Source organism: Pteronotus mesoamericanus, unplaced genomic scaffold, assembly GCF_021234165.1.
Source record: "Pteronotus mesoamericanus isolate MK-2021 breed Mesoamerican mustached bat unplaced genomic scaffold, CSHL_Meso_final contig_20, whole genome shotgun sequence".
Classification (NCBI taxonomy): Eukaryota; Metazoa; Chordata; class Mammalia; order Chiroptera; family Mormoopidae; genus Pteronotus; species Pteronotus mesoamericanus.
Window position 1 is genome coordinate 57,843,923 of NW_026555085.1, and position 9,183 is coordinate 57,853,105.

At 34.4% G+C, this 9,183-nt stretch overlaps 2 pseudogenes; both read left to right on the plus strand.

The window, feature by feature from the left end:
- The first annotated feature begins 2,209 nt into the window (after positions 1-2,209).
- On the plus strand, positions 2,210-2,314 carry LOC129068085 (uncharacterized; annotated as a pseudogene).
- Positions 2,315-3,409: 1,095 nt separating this feature from the next.
- LOC129066900 (tigger transposable element-derived protein 1-like) lies at positions 3,410-5,815 on the plus strand (annotated as a pseudogene).
- Positions 5,816-9,183: the final 3,368 nt, after the last annotated feature.

Below are 9,183 nucleotides of genomic sequence, written 5' to 3' on the forward strand. Positions count from 1 at the left end.
CTGTGGACAAACCTGAAGTCATTCAGATCCCTGATTCTTTCTATGTGAGTTTTCTTTCAAAATTCTTTCTTGGTTTTTATTTTATTTTATTTTATTTTATTTTTTGGACCTAATCTGCTTTCATCCATTGTGTTGGATACTTACTGAATTTTTATATTTGGTTAATTTTTCCTTCGATTTGGAGACAACTTTCTGAACTATTTTTTTGATGATTTTCTTTTCTCTACATACTCTAACAGTTACTTTTAGCTTAACATTGGAGCTCCTAAACTATTGAGTCTAAATTTATAACCTTTGTTTCTGAGTTTCTCATTTATGTCATATTTATCTTTTACATAATATAGTGAGTGGTCTGTTTCTGCCTATCATTTTAATTCTTATGAGATCTTGTTTCATGTCTATAGTATCTCCTCTTACATCTCTGAAGTCACTAATAACAATCTTATGACATTCCTTTCTTCCTAAAAAAGAAAAACAAAACAAAAAACAGTTTCCTCCCAATTGCATTTGTTCTCTGCTTGCTTGGATTTTTATCTTCCATATTAGCTTTTCTTCATATATTTGTCAATTATTAACATTATGTTAATGATTACGAAAGGAGGACATAAATCTTATTTGGAAGCTGTATGTTCACAGCAGGGGAGGGTAAGAATATTTATCTAATTTGAGGTTTACTGTAACACAGCCCATACATCATAGATGGGCTATTTGTTGATGAAGTCTTCAAAATATCCCAATCTTTGATTCTTTTTATTGGGCCTTCTAGATTCCCTTGAGAAATATTTTTAATTTATTGCCTAGAGATTAAGGCCCTGATTTCCAATGCACTGGTAAGCATGGGTTAAGAGATCTTGAAATCAATGCATTCTGCATTCAGTGTGACTAAGATCACTTATTCACCTTATTTTTAATTTAGTACTCAGTCTTTCAGTGGGACCCAGGCTATCCTTTAGTCTGGAGTTCTTTTTTTTTTCTTTTTTGATGACACTTCCTTATCATGTTGCTAAGTTGTATAGAAAACAGGCTTCCAGGCTTACAGAAGAGGGAGGAAAATATAGTAATCCACTGTTTTCAAACTACATTTAATAGGTCCTTCTTGTATTCTCCATCCTGTACTGCTAATTATGAATCTACTTTGTTCAGCTGATTCTTGTGCCTTTGAGGATTTTGTGATATAAGTACCCTGGTTAGTTCTCAGCTTTTCACACTGCCTACTTGGGATTCTATTTTCTCCATTCTTGTTAGTTAACTATCATTTGTTCATATGATTTCGCCTAACAAAAATGTTGTTGAAATTTTCACCTCTCCGGCTCTCTTTATTGTTCGATTGTTATATATTTAAAAAAATTCTCTTACTGTAATTTTTATGATTAGGTAGGAAGAAAAATTTGATATATTAATTCAATTCTTTACTGTTTAAATATTTAAATAACCCTTTCCTTAAAATATATACTGAAATCTAGAATAAGAAGCAAATAAAAACTAAAACTACTATGGTTCAAATAAAGTGAAGACAGAACAGACCTTGCTCTTGTAATTGCAAAAAAATTTAATATTGCCAAATTTTTATTAACAAATGATTTTTCTAACTCCATATATCAAGGAGATACTTTCACAATAAAATTTAATATTACAAAGTGGAGCCCAAGAATATTTCTGTAATGGGAAAAATTTATATTTTAGTATCTATCAAATAATGCTAAATTTAGAAGCCAAGGTAATTTATACACTAAGGGCTAAGGTCTGATTCAAAACATTCCAATTTCTATTTTATAAAGCTCAAGAAGCATGTATTATAATGTAGTTAAGAAATACTTTCTTAGTGAATCATGCTGAACTATAAGATTTTAAGATCTTCTTTAATGTATGGTTTTATAGTGTACCTTCCTTTCTCATTTATCATAAATGTAATTATGGAAAATTTTAAAAAAATGTGTCCCTGCCTTTTTACAAAGAACAATTTCTGCTTTCTTACATTTCCCCTAGAGATTTCTGTGATAGGAAACTTCAAAAATATAAAACTCTCAATTGTCTTAGTTAATTCAAAGATCAGTCTATAGAGTTTAATATCTAATGAGTATAAATACATTGAACAGTGTAAAATTATATATTCTGCTAACTTTAGTCAAAATTCGTAAGTTAACTGGGAAAATAAAAAACTTACTACATATATGCTTCTATTTAATTATTTAAAATATTATTTTAAAGTATTACTTCTCAGCCTTTTGGCTAAGATCAAGTGTAGCATCTGTTCTCATCTGTTTAATATAATATTTTAAAGTATTTTTTAACATTACCTTATATCTCAGCTTCTAATCCAATATTTTCATATAGTTCAGGATAGCTGCTATAGCTCCGGCCATTGTATTTACATATGCACCAAAAAGAAGAACAAAAGGAAATAAAAAAATGTCATGAGCCTTCTTTGCAAGGATACGTACCACAAGCTGCACATTACTTTGGTAAGACTTAATGATATGACCACACTTAGCCATAAGGTAGGATAGAAAATGAAGACCGTAATTCAAGCAGACATATGTCAGATAAAAGTTAGGGGTTCAATTACCAGGGAAATATATATCAACAAGTATGGGGAAACAAATAGCAATTTCTTTCATACCTGGTATTTTCCAGTCTCTCTTTCCAGCTCACTACTAAATCCTGCCTTGTTCTGTTAACTTTCTATTTTTACTTTTTGTAAATTAAAGTTCAGTTGGCTATATTATATTTTAGATGTACAACATACTGATTCAACATTTATATTCCTTAAATTGTGACTGCCAAATCACTATACAAAGTTATTATGATAATATTAACTGTTTTTCCTGTGTTGTATTATTACATCCCCATGACTTACAATTTTTTAATATAACTGAATATTAAATAGAGGTTTGTACCTCTATTTCTCTTTACCTTTTCCACTAATTCCCCCACCCTTCTTCTCTCAGGCAACTATCCATTTGTTCTCTATATCTGTGAGTCTGTAACCCCCCTATATTGCTCATTTAGCACTCATGTGCTATTTACTGCTGTTGTTTTCTCCCTAATTTTTAAACCACATGCTCTCATATCTTACTGATTTCCATTATATTTTCTTTATCTCTTTACTTAATGAAAACCTGGAGTTTCCTTTATGACACTATTGGTCTTGAAACAAAAAAACTAGAAACAGTTGTCAATTTCTGTGCTCTGCAGAATATTTTCATTTACATTATAGATAAAGACATACCTTTTTTAAACCATTATATTGATTCTCAAGACACTCTCTCACTCTTAAAAAACCTAGACATGTTGCTTAGAATTTGCCTGTTACTCTGTGCCTTATCTTTGATTAATTAAGTATGCACCCATTTGTTTATATTAATAAAATTATGAACCAAGCTTTGTGTTAGATGCTGGGCATGCAATGATGATCAAAAGCAGACATGGTACTTGCTGTGGCAGTGCAGAGTCTAGAAGTATAGTTTAGTGTATTTGACCTTAATCAAATATACTAAATAGATAAATACAAACTGAAAAATGCTGTCATAAGAAGTGCTCCTTCTTGTTATACTCTGATGAATGATGAGAATTTACTCACTACATCTCAAGCAGTACAGTTTAATAGTTAAAATGTAGAAATTTGATTGTATTTATAAAATATGTTCAGAAAAGCTTTTTTTGGTGTAATGAGACAGGCAAACCTTCTTTCACTGTGCTTTGCTTTCTGGTGCTTTACAGACAATTACATTTTTACAAACTGCAGGTTTGTGGCAACCCTGCGTCGAGCAAGTCAATCATTGCCATTTCTCCAACATTTGTTCACATTTCTATGTCACATTTTGGTAATTATTACAACATTTCACACTTTTTATTATGTTTTTATGGGGATCTGTGATAAGTGATCTTTGATATTACTACTGTAATTGTTTCTGGTTGCCACACACTTCTCCCACAGAAAACAGCAAGTTTAATAAATGTTGTGTATGCTCTGACTGGTCTACTCATCAGCCATTCTCCCAATTCTCTCTTTCTTCTTAGGCCTCCCTATTCTCTGAGACAAATAATGTTAAAATTACATCAGTTAATAACCCTACAATCACCTCTAAGTGTTCAAGAGTCACACATTTCTTACTTTAAATAATAATAGAAATGATTAAGCTTAATGAGGGAGACATGCTGAAACCTGAACTAGACTGAAAGCTAGGCCTCTTGCACCACATCGTTAGCCAAACTGTGAATGCAAAATAAAAGTTTACGAAGGAAATTAAAAGTGCTACTCCAATGAACACATGAATGATTAGAAAGTGAAACAGCCTTATTGCTGATATAAAGAAAGTTTTAGTGGCCTGGATAGAAAATCAAGTAAGCCTCAAAATTCCCTGAAGCCAAAGCCTAATCTAGAACAAGTCCCTACCCCTCTTCAATTCTACGAAGGCTGAGAGAGACGAGGAAGCTGAGGAAGAAAATTTGGAAGTTAGCAGTTGTTTGTTCATATGGTTTAAGGAAAGAAGCTGTCTCCATAACATAAAAGTGCAAGGTGAAGCAGCAAGTGCTGATGTAAAAGCTGCAGCAAGTTATCCAGGAGATCTAGCTGAGATAATTAATGAAGGTTGCTACACTAAGCAATAGACATTCAAGGCAGATGAAACAGCCTTTTCCTGAAGAAGATGCCAAATAGGACTTTCATAGCTAAAGAGAAGTCAATTCCTGACTTCAAAGCTTCAAAGAACAAGCCTCCTTTTTTGTTAGGGGCTGGTGTAGCTGGAGAATTTAAGTTGAAGTCAATGCTCTCTTACCATTTCAAAAACCAATGCTCACTTACCCTTAAAAACCATGCTAAACTTACTCTGCTTGTGTTCTATAAATGATACAACACAGCCTGGGTGACAGCACATCTGTTTACAACATGGTTTACTATATTTCAAGCCCCCTGTTGAGAGCTTATGCTTAGAAAAAAAAAACTCCTTTCAAAATACTGCTGCTCATTGGCAATGCTCCTGGTCACCCAAGAGCTCAGATGGAAAGTTACAAGGTTAATGTTGTTTTCATGATTGCTAACATGACATCCATTCTGCAGCCCATTGGTCAAAGCTTAATTTTGATTTTCAAGTCTTATTATTTAAGAAGTACATTTAGAAAGGCTATAGCTATCAATGATAGTGATTCCTCCGATGGATGTGGGCCAAGTAAATTGAAAACCTTATGGAAAGGATTCACCATTCTAGATACCATTAAGAACAATCATGATTCATGGGAAGAGGTCAAAATATCAACATTAGCAGGAGTTTGGAAGAAGTGGATTCTGACCCTCACGGATGACTTTGAGGGATTCAACATAGCAGTAGAGGAATTAACTGCAGATGTGATGTAAATAGGAAGAGAACTAGAATTTGAAATAAAGTCCGAAGATGTGACCAAATTTCTACAATCTCATAACAAAACTTTAACAGTTGAGGAACCGCTTCCTTTCTGTTTTCTTGAGATGAAATATCCACTATGAAGATGCTGTGAAGATTCTTGAGATGACAAAAAAGAATTTAGAATGTTATGTAAACAAGTTGATAAAGCAGCAGCAACGTTTTAGAGGATTGACTCCAATTTTAAAAGAAGTTCTGTGAGTAAAATGCTATTAAACATCACATGCTACAGAGTAACTTCATAAAAGGAGCAGTCAATTGATGCAGCAAACTTCATTGTCTTATTTTAAGTAATTGGTATAGCTATGCCAGTCTTTAGCAACCACCACCCTGATCAAACAGTAGACATCTTCACTGAGGCAAGACCCTCCATCAGCAAAAGATCACAGCTCCCTGAAAGCTCAGATAATGTATAGCATTTTTTAGCAATAAAGTATTTTTAGTTAAGGTATGTACATTGGTTTTTTAGACATAATTCTGTTGCACATGTAATAGACTACCATATAGTGTAAATAAACGTAACTATTACATACACTGGGAAACCGCATAATTTGTGTGACTCATTGCAATATTTGCTTTATTACTGTAGTGGTCTTGAACTAAACCCAATTATCTTTGAGGTGTGCCTGTATTATTGGTTTGTGTCTTCCTCCCAGAAAAACATAACTTCTGTTAGCTTCAAACCTTAGCACAGAGTAAGGTTCTTCTGGGTTTGGAGAATGTAAATCGAGATATAAACTATGTGTTAGTTCATTACTGCCGTCCTATTATGATAGCAATTTTCCATTATATGTAAACATGACATCATAACTTTACCTATGTTCTTCTCTGATCTGTACTATTCCCATTTGTGTTGATTTTTTTCTTTTTTTTCTCACATAGGTACAAGAAAATATTCTACCAGTGCTCCTTGGCTGTTTTGTATATATTTCTTGATTTTCTTTCAGGGCAGAAGTAACCTGTGACTTAACAATTGACTCCAGATCACTGAGAGTGTGCTTGTTGAATTGGGGTCAAATATGCAAATCTCAGATATTTAGTTTTTGTCCAGAAGTTTATCAAAAAGAAATACACTTGAGTCTCACATAGAGATGGGAAGTAAAGGAATAGTATTTTATGAAAGTTTATAATAAGTGAGTCTTATTTATACTATAGGATTGGGGTAAACTTCTCTGAGGAAGTGATGACTATCCTGAAATATGAATGCTGAGAAGCAGATGCTCAGTAGGGGGAGGAAGTTTCACAAGCCTGTGACAAAGTATCTACAAGAGTCCTGTAACAGGAGGTTGTCTGCCATGTACTTGAGGAACTGACAAAAAATCATTTTTGATGAAGCATAAAGAAAATATAGGGATATATAATAGAGATGCATTTAAAATGTAGCTCAGAACCAGACCTTAACAATGTAATGCAAATGAATGTAATGACTTAATATTTATCCAAAGAGCAGTGGAAAACCATTTAAGTCTCTTAAGCAGTAGCAAGATTGTTAGATAAGATCTGTATTTTGCAAAGGCCACTCAGACTTAAATTTGGAGCAGGATTTAAATAAGCACCAGAGAGGATATGAGATTAGTGAAGAGGCCATATCACTAAGAGGTCTGGGTGATACATTATATTAGTTTAGGTTAACCTCAATTTGTAGCAGTGTAAAATGAATGAACAAACATTTTCAAAAGATTTTTAGTAGTCAGAAATTCACATAATTTCATGGTGAATTCAATAATAAATATATAGATTACTAACAATTGTAATGCCATAGCTTATAACTAGTGCTTTATATGAATAATGTCCTCCAATTCTCTGAGCAACCTGATGAAGCTAAGGCTAATATCACCATTTTATAAGCAAGGAAACTACTGACAAGGGATCTTAAGTAAATTTTTTAGTCTTACAGGTGTCAAAGTTAGAATGGTTCCAATGTTCTTAGCAACTATACTTGGTTACAGTCATAAAAAATAGTATCTCAATGGCTTATCAAAATGAAGGTTTTTTTCTTACTCAGAAAAATTCTGTTATGGGCTTGTTGGATGTCTCTCCATGGCTCTTGTCATCTCTCAAGGAATCCATAATTTGGGTTGCTTCACTGTTTCAGTGCTCTTGTGAGGCCCTCTCTAAGGTCACCTTCAGGGCCCTTTGGCAGGACCTAGTCATGTGGTCCTGACCTAATTTAAGAGGCTACAAGTGTCGTAGGGGGTTGCAGGCTGGGGGGAAACAAAAATTGGTTTTGTGAGAAACAGTAATGTATGCAAATCTGGGCCAGATTTAGGACTTTCCCAACTGATGTTATCATCAATTCAAACAGGAAATAGAAGAAAATTGAAGAAATTTTTAGAATTATGAGAGAAAATGCATTTAGGTTTGTTTTTGACGCAGCTGGAGATACCTGAGAAACATCCAAGTGGACATTTCTTTTTAAGCAATTAATTACATATTGTAGGAGTTAGAGGTGGAGTCTAGAGTATATACATCATGGAAATATTAATTGAGGTAGGGAATTTATACAAGATTGCCCCAGTAAAGAGTCACGAGTAGAAAGAGATTTGGGTCTAGGACAAAGCTGTGACTACCTATAAATGTTAATTGTTGGGTAAAGAGAGTAGGTTTGTAAGGGATAGTGAATGTGTGGCCAGAGAAATAAGACGTAATAGTTTTTCCATGTTATTCCCATGTTACCCACAGTTCCACTCTGCAACACTGCCATATCTAAGGGTCCATAGAGCCTTATCGTAGGTTAATGTCTGTAGTCCTTAGTATCCAAAAATTGCAAAACGAAGATGTCCTCAAACTCCTTGCTGCAGGAATGATTAAGGTAGATCACCCTTCATAACCAGAAGAAAATTAATATTCACATTGTATATTTGAAGAGCACCTGGGAAAAGCATCTACTGGCAGCCTGGGCCAGTTCAGACACTGGGAGTCAAGTTGACATCAGTCTCTTATATTCCTGCAACTCTGCCACCATGTTGTACTAAAGTTGGTTGGGTGCTTCCCTTCTGAAACCTTCACTAACTAAATCCAAACAGAGGAGGTTTCTTATCTTAATCTTCCCACCATTACTCTGAGTAACACAGATAGGTCCATATATTATTCGGACCTTGCCAACTTATGCCATAAGGAGGTTCACTCAGAGAGTCTAATCTCATTGATGTTGGCCTGACAAGTCTTGACCATGTGTGGTGCCATTTCTTGTGAGCACCCACAAATGTTATTCCTGATCTTTGTTTATATAGAGATCCCTAAGAGAATAAAAAGGAAAAGCAGGCCTGTGCTGCAAATGTGTCCAGATGGGGTTTCAGGATGAATAGACCAACCAAATGCCTCATTTTCGACTGCCCAAGCAGGACTGCATACCAGTTTTGAGGTATGCAGATACACTGTGTGACTTTTGGGCAGTTCCTTACTGAAGAGTGGAGTGCTAAGCTCGTCACAGAATGTGCAACTTTCACTGCTTAGTCCATTGACAATGTAAACACAGCCAATAGAATGTTCTTAAGAGTTCTTAGGCCAGCTCTTAAACAGATTATGAAATAAAGTTGGTAGAAAATAACAGGCTTTTAGGAGCAGAAGAACAATAATAAATAAGATCTAAAATAGTGGCTTGACAACTGTATTGAGCTTCCTTTGCTCCAAGGCCATTTAGTAACCTGCACATGTCTAACCACACTCTTACCTTCAGTGCCAAAAAATAAGTCCTCACCTCCAGGTATCAAACTCTGAAACTACTGTCTCCGAACAAAAGATCCTGTTTTCTCTTTTTCTACTTCCTTGTTTTCACCTCATT